Raw genomic sequence first — 20,528 nt, 5'->3', positions numbered from 1 at the left:
GCGAGGACTTTTTGCGAGGTCTGTCGTCTGCGACTGACTGTTGACGACCGTTCTGCAGACGGCTCGTCTTCAGAGACTGCGTGTTTACACCAACGCATTACAGGTGATTAACCGAAAAGGTCATTTCTATTGCCGCTCGCTCACCTTGAAATTCACCGATGCGGCGACCTTCCCGAGTACCGCGGCGCTGCAGTTTGCCGCCGAGCCTTGTTGTCGTCGTGGTCGTCGGCCATGGCGCTGTCTCGAGCTCGTGTCCGTGCGCGGCGGCGCCCGCGGACCTCGGTTGGCGCGCGGGCGTGCTGCTGCGAGCGCGTACCCTTTCCTCTTCACCTCTGCTCTTCTCCATCGTGTGGTCACGTTTCCCTCGTCTCCCTCCTCCCCCACCGCTGCGCAGGCATTCGCGGTCAAAAAACGCGCGCTGTGTTTCAGAGCGCACGAACACTCGAGCTATTATCTTCAGCGAAATGAGACTCCTACGAAGATGTGCCTTTCTTTTTTTGGCTTCTCGTAAGGAATCCCGAGACTCCTTGACTGGTGCGGATGAATCGAGGGAGTGTACGTGTTTGAAGAGAGAGAGAGACGAGCTAACCGGCCGTCGCTGCGACCGCGACCTGTTTGAGCCGTTTCGAGGAGAGGAGAGGAGCTACGTGACGGTGTTGGAGCTGCAGCGCCGCACGTCGGCACAGCCCCCCTCCACCTGCGCTGGGCATTGCGCAAGGACAGGAGCGTCGCTGATGTGCGTGCGTCTGTTTGTTTGCGATGGCGAGGACGAGGACGCATGCGACGAGGAGAAAGGGGAAGGGTCAAGAGCGAAATCCTCTCGACAACGCGTCGACTCTGCTTCGTTGAAACGATGCAGCGCCGTCGAAGCAGACGGCTCGCTACTGCGCACCTGAGAGACGAACGTGCGATTGGACGTCGCGCGCCCGTCGACGTCTGCATCCGCCAGAACCGTGTGTCGTCTGCTCGCCGGAAAAGAAGCAGACGACAGCACGGGGCCCGCACTGCGAGAACGAGACGTACGTTGAGCTCGGCACGCAGAGGCAAACGGGTCACTACCTGTCGTTCTCGCTTGTTTGAGCGTGTTCTGGCTCTAGAAAGCCAGGCTCTAGTTTCACACGCGCAACAACAACCCACTTCCACGCGCATCGTGCCTTTAGTAGCACTGCGTCGTTTTTTTGCTATGGCGGAGTTATAGGCCGCGCTCTCGGGAAAGAGAGGCACGTGAAGTGGAAAAGGATGCCAGGGAACGGCGCATGCGCGGAGAGATCGATTTCTAGCGCGGCTGCGCGACGGCGCGCAGCGTTTGGTTGTTGCGAGACGCGGAGAGTGTTCGCGGCATGTCGGTCGGCTCAAGGCTGGAGCTGAGGCACGCGGCCCTGTTTCTTTCCATAGGAGGTGAGGAGGCCAGGGTCGTTGCCTTCAGAGGGGTTGAGGTCTCGTTCTCGGCGCTGCCGCCTCCTCGTGTAGGCAACGGGTTGCAACGCATCGGTGGCGTTGGCGGTCGCGTTTGATCGGCAACTGATGACTGGCACTCAGGAACAAGCACCAGGATATCGACCACATGTCGCTGGCGCACCGTGATTAAAAAACGATCACAGAATGGGAGCCAAATGTAGCGTAATACGTTTGCGGTTACGTATGATGTATGGCAATATGACGAGATATGTTTGATATGTTTGGCAAAAAAAAAAGAAAAAAAGAAATCGTGAAAAAATCATTGATGATGATTGCCAATCTAAGCGAACATTAGGCTGCTTTATAGAATGCTATGTGTTTTTTTTTTCTTGTCTAGTTAAAGCGTCGTCGTATTGAGCGGCTGTTGAGCGGTTGCAGCTTAAATTAGCACAGAAATGACTGCAAGCTGCGCGCAATAACAAACAAAGAAAGAATGAAGGAAAAACAGCAAGCAAGCAAGAAAGAAATATTCTCGTATCTCAAAGCAAGAAACGTTTAGTAGCTGTAAGAGGAAATGAGATTGCACAGGCCGCAGCCTTTCACTAAACACCGGAAAATCCAATTTATTCATCTCTTCGCGTTTTAAGCTGAAATGTATTTTATCCACGCCCTTTCTTTACCCAGATCTTTCCGCTCGCTGTACCGATATTGCTTTCACTCGCGGTCAATTTAGTTGACTCGAAGCACAGCCTTTTTGGCTAGTTTTTCAGTGATTACACCGTTATTTCTTTCCATTCTTTGAACATGGGATGTTCGTTTGGTAGCCAATATATAAGCCTTGCCGCAATGAATTGTGACAGGTTATATATAGCTTGTCAAAAAAGAACGAAAAGCAGATTTGAGCCATTCCAGAATTCCAAAACGTACGCCCTCAGGTTGTCCTTATCGCATGCAGTTATTTAACGTGCAGCTAAATCTGCCAGTTTGAGTGGGCCAGAACTTAGACCCTTTAGATATGCAACAGGAGCAGTAAAAATATGAAGTTGTTGTTTCATTAGTGAGTACGTTTATACATGAGAAAAGTGACCGCTTTTGATCGTTGGAGAAAGACGGTTGAGCTCGAAAATACGCAAGAAATAAACAGGGCTGACGATGCCGTCCTGATAATACAGCAACAGCTGTTCGTGATGGCATTGATTTTTACATTGCTCGGATCGAATAAAATTTCGTTATTGGTCAAGAAGGCGTAGAATGCACTTTAAACAAACAAGACTCTACCTTGTAAGTTACGAGTATTTTTTCCTGTGCGGGAACAGCCTAAATATAAGGAAGAAAGAAAGCTAAAGAAACCAAGGAAAAATTTGTGACGTCACATGGACGTAACGCTGTTGAAGACTTGGCATGAGAAAGAAAAGCGTCACATTTACTTTCTTTGCGAATAATAGACATTTGCTCACGAAACGAATGACTGTGTGTGGTTTTAAAAGCATGTTTACCTATATAAACAAACTTTTTGTTGCTTTTTAGTGTTCCTTTCAATTTTGATCGTACTGAAGTTCTTGAGGTACTGCGTGATGGAGGAGCGACCAAATTTTGTCAGAACCTGTATGATCATGAAACGTATAAAACGTCTTAAGTCTTTTGCGTATTCTCTTAACGCATTGCGTACATGTGACGTACATGCTCGCAATATCTTATAATAATGTCTTATAGTAATATCTAATGCACACGTATGTAGCAAATAATGCATGAATGTATGTAATGTACACATCTAAATGTTGGCGTTCGAGCTCCATTTACCTTGCTCCTGCGCCGTTTCACATGTACTCATATTGTTCCGTATCAGTGCTTGAAACGTATTCCTAGATGAACCATTTTCTTCATGTGCTTATTTATTTTTTATTTATTTTCTTGTACCTATTTCTTCTTGTGTTGCTTCTTTGTGCGTCGGGCAAATTCCTAGAGCGGTCGCGGCTGCGCAAGCATTCGGGTGGATGCAGCAGGCAAAGCGTTATCGCGCTTTCCCCTCGTGGGAACCTTTTGTTGACGCAGTAAATGAGATAAGCAAATAAAAGAAGAATCGCTGAAACCTTCTGCAATTTTGCGATTCCTTGACTCCTTCCCATCCTTTAGACCTCTCTTCTTGTTATTCGCTTGGCTGCAGCAGAACTCTGTTAGGATTACGGTAAGGACGTGAGCCAGTGGGGACGTGAGTCCCCACCCTGCAGCCTGTGATTGCGTGCGCTCAGAACTGCTCGCGCCAGGTGTTTCGTGCGACGCGTATGCGTCTGCCACACAGAGTAAGCAATTTGGCTGTATTCTAAGGAAGTGGACAGTCAGCTTATTCTCCCAGCATCTTGTACGGGTGCGCCGGAACTTCGTGGGCCCCTGACGTTTACCGTTTGACTAAGTTGGGTCGGCTTCAGTAATCAAAATAGTAGCCACAGTACGACGAAACGAGAGTATCGCTTACTTTCGCAGCTATGTAGCGTAGTGGGAGCCTGTAGTTGGCGTGAGCCTCTCACCGGTCACGTAGAGAACGTCGTTAATACTTAAAGAAGGTACAGTAGCGGCAATATTGTTTTTTTTTTTTTTGCATACCAGCGTGAGTGGCAAGTTGAACATCACAATCACGCTCTTTTCCGTGGTAGCATATGTCGGAGGCTCATATGACGTAAAAGAGGCCTCAGACGAAAGGCTTGACGGACCACTGCCAACGCACCAAATATAACTTGCTATTTTGGGCCCAAATAAAATTAAAATAATAGAAAAGGAAGCTCTATAAATGCACCATTAAGTTTTTGCGCACTGTAGAGCGTGCTTCACTGCGCACTGACGCTTAGTGAGGAAAAGCAGCAAGTCTGGTCGAAGAAACACCTTTTCGAGAAGAGCGCCCAGGCTGTGTAAAGAACGGAGATGAAAAGGCGACTACTGCGCTTTCCTATTTTATCGTACATCGGCAATACCAACACAAAAAGCAATACATGGTTAACAAAAAAATGAAAGAAAATTGAAGAAAGAGACTTCAAAGGCACGCGAACAGGGGCGGCGGCCTTCCATCGGCAACAGAATGGAAGCTCGGGAGAAAGGCCCGGCTTTGTGAAGGAAACTGAACAGACCCTTTTCGAATGGAGAACGGGAACGACGTGTTTAGCTTCGCCTGGCGTGACCAGGGCTGCGTCGAAGCTCTTGCGTGAGCTCCCGAGAACGGGAAATGCCAGCAGGGAGGGGATGATGTTCGGCGCAAAGGAGGATTTCGTAGTTCCGAGGCCGTGAACGGTCAGGGACAGGATATGGAAGAGAAAATACCCGAGAAGAGGAGGAATACTCGTGGCGTACTTTTCTGGGAGAACTTTGAGTCGCAGTAAATATGAGCAAATGCGACGGCACATCAAGAATGCCTGGAGAAGAAAGTCTTCATAGTGCTTTTGTTGTTTTTGTTTTACTTTTCGCTTCATTCTGTGTGAGTGGTCGTAGGCAGGCCTTATATGGGTAATATGTGTATTCCTTTTCCTCTGAAATTCTTCATTTCCTTTTTTAATTTTGGTGTTGCGTTGATATTAATAATCGAGTGACTACATTTTGCGGCCATGTGAAGCCAAGAGATAACGAAGCCAAGGAAAGCAAACGAGCTATTTACTGAGATTTAGCTGAAATGTAGAAATGATAAAGAAAAGGGAAGTGAAGGTGGACGGAAAGAATCACTGCCGCCTGTGGGAGCCGAAGCCGCATCTTCCGTGTTACATCTGCGATGTTCTGCCAATTAAGGTATGGCGACTTCCGCCACCCCGTGAATTTGTCTTGGGTATTTGTGTACATATAATAGAGCTGTCTCTGAGAGTGTTAAATGTGATATACATATATTGTTAAAGAGTGATATAATGAACTGGCTTTGACTGAACTGATCTCCGTGGCGGCCGAAGTTGATAGTGGTGCTACTTGCAACTTCAGTTTCTTTTTTCTCAGAGAAGTTGGCCAAAATCTACTGATTCGCAGAAATTTGCAGCTTCAATTTCGCAGGTCGCGAACCCGATAAGAACTCTTCTGATGAAGGGCTTCAATTCTTGCATTACGTTCAACCGCCTGACTATGTTGAACAATACGTTTATTATCTACATTAGTCATAATTTTCTTATTAATATCACTATTCATATTAACGCATGTCTCTGCCGTGAAAGGAATACTGAGGAAATCGCTCCGATATTGCGCCTTTCCTATACTGAAAATGTTTCGAACCTATTTTTTGTTTTGAAAGTGAAATCTATTGACACTTTCATGCAATGCATAGTACCCGCCGTGGTTGCTCAGTGGCTATGGTGTTAGGCTGCTGAGCACGAGGTCGCGGGATCGAATCCCGGCCACGGCGGCCGCATTTCGATGGGGGCGAAATGCGAAAACACCCGCGTACTTAGATTTAGGTGCACGTTAAAGAACCCCAGGTGGTCGGAATTTCCGGAGTCCTCCACTACGGCGTGCCTCATAATCAGAAAGTGGTTTTGGCACGTAAAACCCCATAATTTAATTTTTAAATGCAATGCATAGTACTGCCTGCAAGCCAAGACTAAAAGGGAAAGTGGTCTGCTGACTGGGTCTTGGTCTCACGGAGCGAAACGGCCACAGCGGCTATCGAGGCCCAGAAAATTAAAACAACAATCTCGTATACATATCACTCATATGTATCGGTCACACAAACGCAGCAGATCAAATGTATACATATGGACTGTTAACGATACTAAACGACGTGCCAAAACATACATAACCATTTGTATAAAATAAGCGAAAGCAAACAAAAGAAAGGAAATGAAAAAAGGAATAACAGCAGAACAGGTGAAATAGGTGATCAGCATAGAAATTACCTTAGCTTCCCCTGCTTATAATGTGTTCATAGCTGATGAACTGCGCTACACACAATACTTACATACATTTAGGCACAAACCAAGCATAAAATTTTCGCTCTAAGAAGCTGTGCGTTAAAAAACAAACTCAGAGCACGCTTGAAACGGACTAGTCTTGGAATTTTTATCCCGCGACAGTGCATTTGTACCGTCATGGGGTAAGAGCCGCATGACACCAGGTATAACGCCCTGTCGCGGGCCAGTCTCGCTGCAGCCGACCTTGGTCATCCATCGCATGCTTGAGAGCAGCACAGTGCGCAATCGCCCTGTCACGTGGTATTTTTTCGTATTTCGCGGGCTTTCTTTGGAACGCGGAAAAAAGGATCACGTGAGATATATCATGTTGGAAACAATTTATTGAGAGGTTCCTCAAGGTGCCCTACAACTATGCGTATCCCACCGGGAGTCTGCAGCCAATACTTAAAATGATGAATAATTAAACTTTATTAAGCCGTTAGTTAAAAGCAAAATAAAAAAAAAATTGCCGGAGTAACTCTAGCGCAGTGCCAACATTATCCATTCGGTTCAACTCGCGTCCGGAGTTCCTTTCATTCTTAAAACTTTGGCTCAAGGTATCTGGGACAACCTGTATAAACACATGAATTACCTCGGTAGGAATCTTAAAGCGGTGGGAGCTTGTGTTTGGTCGTTTAGTTTAGTGAGCACTGCAAGTATAAAGCCACACTTCGGGATTCTGTACCTCTTGCGTCTCTCTCGGCACAGTACACCGCTATCTCGGCGCTCAACGTCAAGTCTTTGCATTCGGAGCAACGAAAGGACCCGTGGATTGTTGCCCTGCTCGACCAATTGTCGGATTCTGCCATCCATTTTCGTCGATTGGCAAATAAAGGGCACACCCTCAGTGGCACATAACGAATGATTAAACGAAATGGAAAGATAGATCAAAGAATCCGTCAAACAATAATCGCGAGTGTAGTTACAGATCGGCGCTCTTTAGAGGTATCTGTGAGCTGACATTACATGTTCGGCTTTTAAGTTGAAGTCCCATCGAGACATGCGCGTTCTGCAGGAGTGACCGAGATAGGATGAACACCCAGCGACGCGCACTGAATGGCTAGATAAAGAAAAAAGTAAGTTAATGAATTCATTGAATATAATTCACCATTCCATCAACAGATCGGTGCTCTTTAGAGATGACTGTGGGCCGACTCTACATGTTTATGTCTCATGTAGGAAGTCCTTTTTGTTGCGTAACACCGAGGTGTCCACACTTGGTCAGACTACAAGAGATATGTGAGCCCAGTTGCTGGTTCTTTAATTCGGCGCACACGTATCCTTTGCATATGCAGTTTTTCTGTCTGTAACAATTTCTTTTCAAAATTGCCTACGGCAGATAGCACAATTCTAACGCTTGACGTAGTTTACTCGATGAGGCGGCCATTACTTCTGCGAGAAATCAAAATGCTTATATGAATATATCGCATAGTTACGCTACTTAAACGTTTAATGAATTACTTTGAGGCACATATTTGAATCTACGAATTGCAGCTGGTCAGTATGCAAGGCAGATCGACTTAGAAGTAATGCCGGGGATGGCATCGATTGAGATGCGCCGTCAAACTTGCAGTAAGAATGCACTGTTGTTCCACTTTATCTTTATATGAAATCGATTTTTTTATGCTTTGGAGCATAAAAGGAACTCTAACACCAAATCACTTCGTCTGACACTTTGAAAATTATTATTTTGAACCTGGCCTAGTCCTGAATGTTCGTTCCAAGGGGACACGCGGTGCAAACTCAGCGGCTACAATTTGTAAATTGAAATATGCGCCGTGAAGTAAGTAAATAAAAAGATAATTAGCGTAATTAGGTTCGTTAATAAATCAATAATTTTGATTTCTCGTAGAAATTGTGGCCCAATGTCCGAGTAACTTAGTTCAAGGCTCAAAGAAGTGCTGTGTGCCACGGGCAGTTTTTAAATCTTTGGTGCATACTAAAAAGAGAACCATCCGGTATATCCGCAAATATATCCGCCGAGGTAGCGCCCGACCCAACGAGATCCAGCATCCATCAATCAGACTGCCACGCTAAACCCGGTAAATTAGGGAAGGTGAGCTTCGCCTTAAATTGTACAAAGAAGCTGCAAGGCGATCAGTGTTTTCTTTCTTTTTTTTTCCACAACGGAAAGCTAATCATCTCGCCAAGCTATCACTTTTTATTTCCTACGGTTAATGTCATCACGACCAAGCCAATCATTGTAGCGTAGATTCGTAGCGCACATTCGAGCCCATATTTCACCGTCACCATTGAGAAGCAGGTCGTTGGGGCACGCCACTTTTCGTGTCTGCAATCTCGTCATGCTCTTTGCAGCACGCCACCTGGTATTCAAAACAAGCCGTCGTCCTTCGTAATGATTTTTACATGCAGCAGCGTCAAGGGCTACCGTACACTGTCGAGAGGTTTTCAATGCCGTTATTTGTTGTGGCAGCAGAGGTGGTGCCGCCCTTGACCCGTTTATTTGGGTGCAGTTATCGCCGTGATGGAGGCGACGTCTCCCTTGTGCGTCGTGTCATTTTGCGCGTGAGACGTCACCACTAACTCGTTCACACTAACTCGTTCTTCCTCTGCCATTCGTCCTTTTTCTCCCTCCCCCTTCTGAATATATCTCGATAAAGGCCGTCTTTTCTAAATACACCGTCTTGTTTACCACAGATGTACTGTTGGACTACTTGTTTCCGTGTATAGAGCTATTTTTCAGCGCAATGACGCGAAGAAATTAGAGACAGAACAAGACGAAATAGAGCGTTGACTATTCATACGCACGTTTAACGCTATATTCTGCAGAAAATATAGGCCGCTGTAAAAGAATGAAAGGAGGACACGCAAAAGGATATATTTCTTTCTTATCGGCGTCGGGCCTTACAACGCGGATTACGCTTACCTGAGAACACTCATATCTTCAAATCCGACAATAAATATAAGTTGATAGTCAGTGCTTCCTCGCGCCTTGTGTCTTGGCGTCCCACTAGTGGTCCGGACGTGGCTTGGATGCAGCCTCGGCGACGTCATCGTTGAAATAGGCCAATACGCTCGACACGTAATAAGAAGACCAAAAGAATCCAAATAAAGCTAACGCTAGTGCCGTATTCCATTGATTTAGTTTTTGCTGCTGTCCGCTTTGACGGGATTCTCGCTGTTATCAAGTCATCACTCGACGAAAGGCGCCTCTATTGCATGCGGTAATTCGTGACAGGTTCTCCTAATTCTATAGCGAGAGAGACATGTAAATTTCACACTGAACACGCGTCGCGAATGCTCGTGTAAGTTCTCGAATGTATGAGCGGCACAAGCCAATCGCTGTGAAATGTACACCGGCGAAACGCGTACAGATAGTTCGGGAACAACTGCTTGGCGATGACTACCCAAGTAAGCGAGAAAGCCGAAACGCGTCACGTGTGAGCCGTCTGCTGCATGCTGCAGCGGGGCTCCTCATCTCTCTATTCCCACTGGGCATGCTGCGCCTTCTGGTGGCGCAGCCGTGGACTGCACGCATGTCGAATGGCACGTGCACAGCGACCAAAGTTGGCGTCAGAAAGATTCACTGAAGAGTGGTAAATGCCCGCGCGAACGGACCACATATTTAGGTTTTCCTATCTTCGGAATTAGCAGAGGCTTCTGAAGTGTACTTGAAGCGAGGGGCGGGAGGGAGGGGGAGGGGAAGCGCTCGAAAGGTTTGTGGAGGCTGGAATGGGAAGGGGAGGGACGTCCACCGTTCCCGTTGAGTCTCGCGGAGGAGACACACGGAGTCTCGCGCGAAAGTAATAGAGTTGCTTATAAGTGACAAGCGGTGATTCAGTGCACTTTCTGGCTGACAGTCTACGTGGAACGTCGGCCCAGCCACGTTACATCGCTTCTCTCGAAAGCACTGGTTTTGGCGCGCACGTCGATATCCCTACTAATGCAGTTGCTGACGCCGACCCACGGAATGAACAAACAAATATGCGCAGATTGATTTTCGCGAGAAAATGGCTCAACCTACAGCGCAACAAATCTCTGCGCCACCAGGTACATTAAAATATCTATAAGGCGCTTTTTCGGCGCATACGTCACTTATTATGCTAATGCACGTACTGACGCCCAATCACGCGATGAATAACCGATATGCGCAGATTGAGGTTTGTGGAAGAAGAGGTAAACCCATGAAAATGGCCCTGCCTGGTCCACTCGCTTCTCTGGGAAGACCTGCTCCGGGGCACACATCACTCATCATGATAATGCACGGGAAGACGCTCATTTATATGACGAATAAACAGCTATGCCCAAGTCACTTTTACAAAAAAAAAAAAAAAAAGGTAAGCCTATGGCGCGTTAAAATGTCGGCCTAGCCTGGTCTACTCACATCTCTGGAAAACCTTGTTTCGAGGCGTAGTACATCACAATCCATGCGTTGGAGGTGCTGACGCTGATTTACGTGGCCAATAAATGGTTACGCGCAAATCGGCTTTACTAGAAAAAAGGTAAGCCTATAGCCAATTATTATGGACGCCCAGCCTGGTCCAGTCGCTTCTCTGCAAAGCCATGGTTCAGGGCCGACATCACCGTCCCTAAAACCCTCGTGTGGACCCCCGCTCACGCGGCTGTGCCCGGCAACGCGTCGGTTCACTGTTTGGCTAGAGATCTCGCGCGCCGAGCCTCGTCCGCGGATGTGGACGGCGTGAATGAGGAGGAGAGACGCGAGGAACCCAGCGAGACTTATTATGAAATAGCCCATCGGTATCGCTTGAGGCGTCGCGCGCTCCCACCACCGGCCAAGCAACTCGACAAAACGCAAGCGGTCGCGTTTCGGCGACTTCAGACGAACACATACCCACGCCCAAAATACATTAACAAAATCACAGGGGGCAAGGAAAGCGACAAATGTAGGCTCTGTTCAGAAACAGGAACACTCGCACACATAATGCGGGAATGCACCTCGCTCCCGTTCTCTCATCCCCCCGTCAGCAGCGAGACTGACTGGACAGCCTGGCTCAGTTCCGGGGACGTGCATGCCATGGACCTGGTGAACTGGGCGGAAAAGGCCAAGCAGGCCCAGGGCCTTACTTGAGCCCAAACCCTTAGCCACGCCCCTCTTTACCCTTCCTCCTTTCAATAAAGTTTATCACCGCCACCAACGGACCTGCTGACGCTGCTTTGCGTGACGAATAAACGCTTATGCGCAAATACGTTTCACCGGAAAACAGGTAAGCCTATAGACCATTAATATGTCTGCCTCAACTTGTCTACTCACTTCTCTGAAAAGGCCTGGCTTGGGGCATACATCACTCCCCGGGCTAATGCGCCTGATGACGCTGATTTACGCAATGAAAAAAAAATCAGTAATTCGAAAATTGGATTTGCTGGAAAAAAGGTAAGACTACACTCCATTACAGTGCCAATCCAGACTGGTTCATTTATCTGGAAAGCTGCGGTTCGGGCTACACATCACTGCCCAAGCAAATGCATGGGCTGACGCTGATTTACGTAACGAAAAAAAAACGTGACTCAAACAGGATTTCGGAAAACAGCTGAGGATGTAGCCTAGCACAATGTCGACCCAGTCTAGACTGCTCACTTTTCTAGAAAGCCGTAGTTCGCGGCACACATTTCTCCTCATGTTAATGCACGTGCTGACGGTGATTTACGCTTGAACAAGCGGTTATGGCAACTCACCTTAACCGGACCAAACGGTAAGCCTAATAAGCCTAATAGGTAAGCCTAATAACATGACGACCCAGTCAGGTCCACTCGCCTCTCTGGAAAGCGCTGGTTCGGAGATTATATCATCCCTTTTCTTAATGCACGTAAAGACGCTGGTTTACATTTGCATAAAGGGTTATGCGCTGAGCTGTTTTACTAAAAAATGCTAAGCCTATCCCTTATTAAAATGAAGATGAATACTGGACAACTTGCTTCTCTGGAAAGCCCTCGTTCGAGGCATGGATGACACCCCAGGCAAATGGACGTGCTGACGCTGATGTACGCTACGAACAAGCGTGTATACGCAAATCGACTTTACTGGAAAGAAGGTAAGCCCATTTCAAGATGTCGGGACACCCTGGATCACTCACTTCTCTGGAAAGCACTGGTTCAGGGCATACACTCCCCATGCCAATGCATGTGATGCGGATTTACGCAATAAAATGAACAGTTATACGAAAATTCAATATCGCGGCAAAAAATCTGAATCTACTGACATGCCGGAATTACGTTTTCCAAAAAAAAAAAGAAATGGCAACGTATATACAAACCAGTAAAGTTACCACCAGTAAAAAGAGTCCGCTCATTTCTCCGATAAATCGCTGCATTCAAGCATAAATCCTTCCCCAATATAAAGCACGTGCTGAGAACGAACCAACGCGTGTAAATCGACAGGCACCAATTGGCCTTTTCTGGGAAACGTAAAATACCTTCAGCAACCTAAAATACCTTCTCACAAAGGCGCTGGTTATTTCCATATATCAGGCTCCGAGAATGCTCAGACGCCGTTCAAAGCGATAAGTAAACGATTTGGCACAGAATAACTTTCCCCCCAAAAATGAACAAATTATAACCACAATATCTTCTCGGCCACGAAAACTGAAGTGTCATGAAAGCGCTGGTTCTCTGCACATATCAGTTGGGCGGCATGTGCAGGCGCAGTTTAACGCGATATATAAACGATTAGGCTAAAAATAATTTTTCCCACAAGATTGAAAAATGGCAAGCCCACGAAAATACCACTTTTCCGACGATACATACGCTCTATCGAAAGCGCTGGTTCTCTGCATACATCAGTTCGCCGGCATTTGCATACGCCGTTACACGCGATAAATAAACGATTAGGCTATAGCCCATAAAAATATAATTTTTCCAACGAAAATGAAAGTGTCTCTAAGGCGCTGGTTCTCCGCATATATCAGTCCCAGGACATCCGCTGAGGCCGTTTAACGCGACAACTGAGCGATTCGGCAAAGAATAATTTTTCCCCGAAAATCGAAAAAACGGTAAGCCATGAAAATAGCGTTTTTCGGGGGAAAATAAAGCGGCTCGAAAGCGCTGGTTCTGCGCATATATCGGTTCACCGGCATGCGTACACCCCGTTTAACGCGATAAATACACGATCAGGCAAAAAATAATTTTTCCCCGAAAATCGAAAAAACGGTAAGCCTATAGCCCATGAAAATAGCGTTTTTCCGGAAAAAAATAAAGTGGCTCGAAAGCGCTGGTTCTGCGCATATATCGGTTCGCCGGCATGCGTACACCCCGTTTAACGCGATAAATACACGATCAGGCAAAGAATAATTTTTGCCCGAAAATCGGAAAAACGGTAAGCCTAAGCCCATGAAAATAGCGTTTTTCCGGGGAAAAATAAAGTGGCTCGAAAGCGCTGGTTCTGCGCATATATCGGTTCGCCGGCATGCGTAGACCCCGTTTAACGCGATAAATACACGATCAGGCAAAAAATAATTTTTCCCCGAAAATCGAAAAAACGGTAAGCCTATAGCCCATGAAAATAGCGTTTTTCCGGGGAAAAATAAAGTGGCTCGAAAGCGCTGGTTCTGCGCATATATCGGTTCGCCGGCATGCGTACAGCCCGTTTAACGCGATAAATACACGATCAGGCAAAAAATAATTTTTCCCCGAAAATCGAAAAAACGGTAAGCCTATAATGAAAATAGCGTTTTTCCGGGGAAAAATAAAGTGGCTCGAAAGCGCTGGTTCTGCGCATATATCGGTTCGCCGGCATGCGTGCACCCCGTTTAACGCGATAAATACACGATCAGGCAAAAAATAATTTTTCCCCGAAAATCGAAAAAACGGTAAGCCTATAGCCCATGAAAATAGCGTTTTTCCGGAAAAAAATAAAGTGGCTCGAAAGCGCTGGTTCTGCGCATATATCGGTTCGCCGGCATGCGTAGACCCCGTTTAACGCGATAAACTCACGATCAGGCAAAAAATAATTCTTCCCCGAAAATCGAAAAAACGGTAAGCCTATAGCCCATGAAAATAGCGTTTTTCCGGGGAAAAATAAAGTGGCTCGAAAGCGCTGGTTCTGCGCATATATCGGTTCGCCGGCATGCGTAGACCCCGTTTAACGCGATAAACTCACGATCAGGCAAAAAATAATTCTTCCCCGAAAATCGCCCATGAAAATAGCGTTTTTCCGGGGAAAAATAAAGTGGCTCGAAAGCGCTGGTTCTGCGCATATATCGGTTCGCCGGCATGCGTAGACCCCGTTTAACGCGAAAAAATTCACGATCAGGCAAAAAATAATTTTTCCCCGAAAATCGAAAAAACGGTAAGCCTATATAGCCCATGAAAATAGCGTTTTTCCGGAAAAAAATAAAGTGGCTCGAAAGCGCTGGTTCTGCGCATATATCGGTTCGCCGGCATGCGTAGACGCCGTTTAACGCGATAAATTCACGATCAGGCAAAAAATAATTTTTCCCCGAAAATCGAAAAAACGGTAAGCCTATAGCCCATGAAAATAGCGTTTTTCCGGAAAAAAATAAAGTGGCTCGAAAGCGCTGGTTCTGCGCATATATCGGTTCGCCGGCATGCGTACACCCCGTTTAACGCGATAAATACACGATCAGGCAAAGAATAATTTTTCCCAGAAATTCGAAAAAACGGTGAGCCTAAGCCCATGAAAATAGCGTTTTTCCGGGGAAAAATAAAGTGGCTCGAAAGCGCTGGTTCTGCGCATATATCGGTTCGCCGGCATGCGTAGACCCCGTTTAACGCGATAAATACACGATCAGGCAAAAAATAATTTTTCCCCGAAAATCGAAAAAACGGTAAGCCTATAGCCCATGAAAATAGCGTTTTTCCGGGGAAAAATAAAGTGGCTCGAAAGCGCTGGTTCTGCGCATATATCGGTTCGCCGGCATGCGTACACCCTGTTTAACGCGATAAATACACGATCAGGCAAAAAATAATTTTTACCCGAAAATCGAAAAAACGGTAAGCCTATAATGAAAATAGCGTTTTTCCGGGGAAAAATAAAGTGGCTCGAAAGCGCTGGTTCTGCGCATATATCGGTTCGCCGGCATGCGTGCACCCCGTTTAACGCGATAAATACACGATCAGGCAAAAAATAATTTTTCCCCGAAAATCGAAAAAACGGTAAGCCTATAGCCCATGAAAATAGCGTTTTTCCGGAAAAAAATAAAGTGGCTCGAAAGCGCTGGTTCTGCGCATATATCGGTTCGCCGGCATGCGTAGACCCCGTTTAACGCGATAAATTCACGATCAGGCAAAAAATAATTTTTCCCCGAAAATCGAAAAAACGGTAAGCCTATAGCCCATGAAAATAGCGTTTTTCCGGAAAAAAATAAAGTGGCTCGAAAGCGCTGGTTCTGCACATATATCGGTTCGCCGGCATGCGTACACCCCGTTTAACGCGATAAATACACGATCAGGCAAAAAATAATTTTTCCCTGAAAATCGAAAAAACGGTAAGCCTATAGCCCATGAAAATAGCGTTTTTCCGGAAAAAAATAAAGTGGCTCGAAAGCGCTCGTTCTGCGCATATATCGGTTCGCCGGCATGCGTAGACCCCGTTTAACGCGATAAATTCACGATCAGGCAAAAAATAATTTTTCCCCGAAAATCGAAAAAACCGTAAGCCTATAGCCCATGAAAATAGCGTTTTTCCGGAAAAAAATAAAGTGGCTCGAAAGCGCTGGTTCTGCACATATATCGGTTCGCCGGCATGCGTACACCCCGTTTAACGCGATAAATACACGATCAGGCAAAAAATAATTTTTCCCCGAAAATCGAAAAAACGGTAAGCCTATAGCCCATGAAAATAGCGTTTTTCCGGAAAAAAATAAAGTGGCTCGAAAGCGCTGGTTCTGCGCATATATCGGTTCGCCGGCATGCGTAGACCCCGTTTAACGCGATAAATTCACGATCAGGCAAAAAATAATTTTTCCCCGAAAATCGAAAAAACGGTAAGCCTATAGCCCATGAAAATAGCGTTTTTCCGGAAAAAAATAAAGTGGCTCGAAAGCGCTCGTTCTGCGCATATATCGGTACGCCGGCATGCGTAGACCCCGTTTAACGCGATAAATTCACGATCAGGCAAAAAATAATTTTTCCCCGAAAATCGAAAAAACCGTAAGCCTATAGCCCATGAAAATAGCGTTTTTCCGGAAAAAAATAAAGTGGCTCGAAAGCGCTGGTTCTGCACATATATCGGTTCGCCGGCATGCGTAGACCCCGTTTAACGCGATAAATTCACGATCAGGCAAAAAATAATTTTTCCCCGAAAATCGAAAAAACGGTAAGCCTATAGCCCATGAAAATAGCGTTTTTCCGGAAAAAAATAAAGTGGCTCGAAAGCGCTGGTTCTGCACATATATCGGTTCGCCGGCATGCGTACACCCCGTTTAACGCGATAAATACACGATCAGGCAAAAGATAATTTTTCCCCGAAAATCGAAAAAACGGTAAGCCTATAGCCCATGAAAATAGCGTTTTTCCGGAAAAAAATAAAGTGGCTCGAAAGCGCTGTTTCTGCACATATATCGGTTCGCCGGCATGCGTACACCCCGTTTAACGTGATAAATACACGATCAGGCAAAAAATAATTTTTCCCCGAAAATCGAAAAAACGGTAAGCCTATAGCCCATGAAAATAGCGTTTTTCCGGAAAAAAATAAAGTGGCTCGAAAGCGCTGGTTCTGCGCATATATCGGTTCGCCGGCATGCGTAGACCCCGTTTAACGCGATAAATACACGATCAGGCAAAAAATAATTTTCCCCCGAAAATCGAAAAAACGGTAAGCCTATATAGTCCATGAAAATAGCGTTTTTCCGGAAAAAAATAAAGTGGCTCGAAAGCGCTGGTTCTGCGCATATATCGGTTCGCCTATATGCGTAGACCCCGTTTAACGCGATAAATACACGATCAGGCAAAGATTAATTTTTCCCCGAAAATCGAAAAAACGGTAAGCCTATTGCCCATGAAAATAGCGTTTTTCCGGAAAAAAATAAAGTGGCTCGAAAGCGCTGGTTCTGCGCATATATCGGTTCGCCGGCATGCGTAGACCCCGTTTAACGCGATAAATTCACGATCAGGCAAAAAATAATTTTTCCCCGAAAATCGAAAAAACGGTAAGCCTATAGCCCATGAAAATAGTGTTTTTCCGGAAAAAAATAAAGTGGCTCGAAAGCGCTGGTTCTGCACATATATCGGTTCGCCGGCATGCGTACACCCCGTTTAACGCGATAAATGGACGATCAGGCAAAAAATAATTTTTCCCCGAAAATCGAAAAAACCGTAAGCCTATAGCCCATGAAAATAGCGTTTTTCCGGAAAAAAATAAAGTGGCTCGAAAGCGCTGGTTCTGCACATATATCGGTTCGCCGGCATGCGTACACCCCGTTTAACGCGATAAATACACGATCAGGCAAAAAATAATTTTTACCCGAAAATCGAAAAAACGGTAAGCCTATAATGAAAATAGCGTTTTTCCGGGGAAAAATAAAGTGGCTCGAAAGCGCTGGTTCTGCGCATATATCGGTTCGCCGGCATGCGTGCACCCCGTTTAACGCGATAAATACACGATCAGGCAAAAAATAATTTTTCCCCGAAAATCGAAAAAACGGTAAGCCTATAGCCCATGAAAATAGCGTTTTTCCGGAAAAAAATAAAGTGGCTCGAAAGCGCTGGTTCTGCGCATATATCGGTTCGCCGGCATGCGTAGACCCCGTTTAACGCGATAAATTCACGATCAGGCAAAAAATAATTTTTCCCCGAAAATCGAAAAAACGGTAAGCCTATAGCCCATGAAAATAGCGTTTTTCCGGAAAAAAATAAAGTGGCTCGAAAGCGCTGGTTCTGCACATATATCGGTTCGCCTATATGCGTAGACCCCGTTTAACGCGATAAATACACGATCAGGCAAAGATTAATTTTTCCCCGAAAATCGAAAAAACGGTAAGCCTATTGCCCATGAAAATAGCGTTTTTCCGGAAAAAAATAAAGTGGCTCGAAAGCGCTGGTTCTGCGCATATATCGGTTCGCCGGCATGCGTAGACCCCGTTTAACGCGATAAATTCACGATCAGGCAAAAAATAATTTTTCCCCGAAAATCGAAAAAACGGTAAGCCTATAGCCCATGAAAATAGTGTTTTTCCGGAAAAAAATAAAGTGGCTCGAAAGCGCTGGTTCTGCACATATATCGGTTCGCCGGCATGCGTACACCCCGTTTAACGCGATAAATAGACGATCAGGCAAAAAATAATTTTTCCCCGAAAATCGAAAAAACCGTAAGCCTATAGCCCATGAAAATAGCGTTTTTCCGGAAAAAAATAAAGTGGCTCGAAAGCGCTGGTTCTGCACATATATCGGTTCGCCGGCATGCGTACACCCCGTTTAACGCGATAAATACACGATCAGGCAAAAAATAATTTTTACCCGAAAATCGAAAAAACGGTAAGCCTATAATGAAAATAGCGTTTTTCCGGGGAAAAATAAAGTGGCTCGAAAGCGCTGGTTCTGCGCATATATCGGTTCGCCGGCATGCGTGCACCCCGTTTAACGCGATAAATACACGATCAGGCAAAAAATAATTTTTCCCCGAAAATCGAAAAAACGGTAAGCCTATAGCCCATGAAAATAGCGTTTTTCCGGAAAAAAATAAAGTGGCTCGAAAGCGCTGGTTCTGCGCATATATCGGTTCGCCGGCATGCGTAGACCCCGTTTAACGCGATAAATTCACGATCAGGCAAAAAATAATTTTTCCCCGAAAATCGAAAAAACGGTAAGCCTATAGCCCATGAAAATAGCGTTTTTCCGGAAAAAAATAAAGTGGCTCGAAAGCGCTGGTTCTGCACATATATCGGTTCGCCGGCATGCGTACACCCCGTTTAACGCGATAAATACACGATCAGGCAAAAAATAATTTTTCCCTGAAAATCGAAAAAACGGTAAGCCTATAGCCCATGAAAATAGCGTTTTTCCGGAAAAAAATAAAGTGGCTCGAAAGCGCTCGTTCTGCGCATATATCGGTTCGCCGGCATGCGTAGACCCCGTTTAACGCGATAAATTCACGATCAGGCAAAAAATAATTTTTCCCCGAAAATCGAAAAAACCGTAAGCCTATAGCCCATGAAAATAGCGTTTTTCCGGAAAAAAATAAAGTGGCTCGAAAGCGCTGGTTCTGCACATATATCGGTTCGCCGGCATGCGTACACCCCGTTTAACGCGATAAATACACGATCAGGCAAAAAATAATTTTTCCCCGAAAATCGAAAAAACGGTAAGCCTATAGCCCATGAAAATAGCGTTTTTCCGGAAAAAAATAAAGTGGCTCGAAAGCGCTGGTTCTGCGCATATATCGGTTCGCCGGCATGCGTAGACCCCGTTTAACGCGATAAATTCACGATCAGGCAAAAAATAATTTTTCCCCGAAAATCGAAAAAACGGTAAGCCTATAGCCCATGAAAATAGCGTTTTTCCGGAAAAAAATAAAGTGGCTCGAAAGCGCTCGTTCTGCGCATATATCGGTACGCCGGCATGCGTAGACCCCGTTTAACGCGATAAATTCACGATCAGGCAAAAAATAATTTTTCCCCGAAAATCGAAAAAACCGTAAGCCTATAGCCCATGAAAATAGCGTTTTTCCGGAAAAAAATAAAGTGGCTCGAAAGCGCTGGTTCTGCACATATATCGGTTCGCCGGCATGCGTAGACCCCGTTTAACGCGATAAATTCACGATCAGGCAAAAAATAATTTTTCCCCGAAAATCGAAAAAACGGTAAGCCTATAGCCCATGAAAATAGCGTTTTTCCGGAAAAAAATAAAGTGGCTCGAAAGCGCTGGTTCTGCACATATATCGGTTCGCCGGCATGCGTACACCCCGTTTAACGCGATAAATACACGATCAGGCAAAAGATAATTTTTCCCCGAAAATCGAAAAAACGGTAAGCCTATAGCCCATGAAAATAGCGTTTTTCCGGAAAAAAATAAAGTGGCTCGAAAGCGCTGTTTCTGCACATATATCGGTTCGCCGGCATGCGTACACCCCGTTTAACGTGATAAATACACGATCAGGCAAAAAATAATTTTTCCCCGAAAATCGAAAAAACGGTAAGCCTATAGCCCATGAAAATAGCGTTTTTCCGGAAAAAAATAAAGTGGCTCGAAAGCGCTGGTTCTGCGCATATATCGGTTCGCCGGCATGCGTAGACCCCGTTTAACGCGATAAATACACGATCAGGCAAAAAATAATTTTCCCCCGAAAAT

At 45.6% G+C, this 20,528-nt stretch overlaps 1 protein-coding gene across 2 annotated transcripts in view; it reads right to left on the bottom strand.

Moving 5' to 3' along the window:
- LOC126527349 (uncharacterized) overlaps window positions 1-20,528 on the bottom strand; it is a 92,499-nt gene that overhangs the window by 25,873 nt on the left and 46,098 nt on the right. The window contains exon 1 of one of the 2 annotated variants that reach the window (XM_050175147.2): window positions 145-615. The exons of the other annotated variant lie outside the window; for it this stretch is intronic. The gene's annotated coding sequence lies outside the window, so the exon portion shown is untranslated. Of the gene's footprint in view, window positions 1-144; window positions 616-20,528 lie in introns of those variants that run through there. 2 annotated transcript variants of the gene reach the window in all.

The sequence above is a fragment of the Dermacentor andersoni genome, chromosome 9 (genome assembly GCF_023375885.2).
Source record: "Dermacentor andersoni chromosome 9, qqDerAnde1_hic_scaffold, whole genome shotgun sequence".
NCBI lineage: Eukaryota > Metazoa > Arthropoda > Arachnida > Ixodida > Ixodidae > Dermacentor > Dermacentor andersoni.
This window is presented reverse-complemented; position numbering and strand designations above follow the sequence as displayed.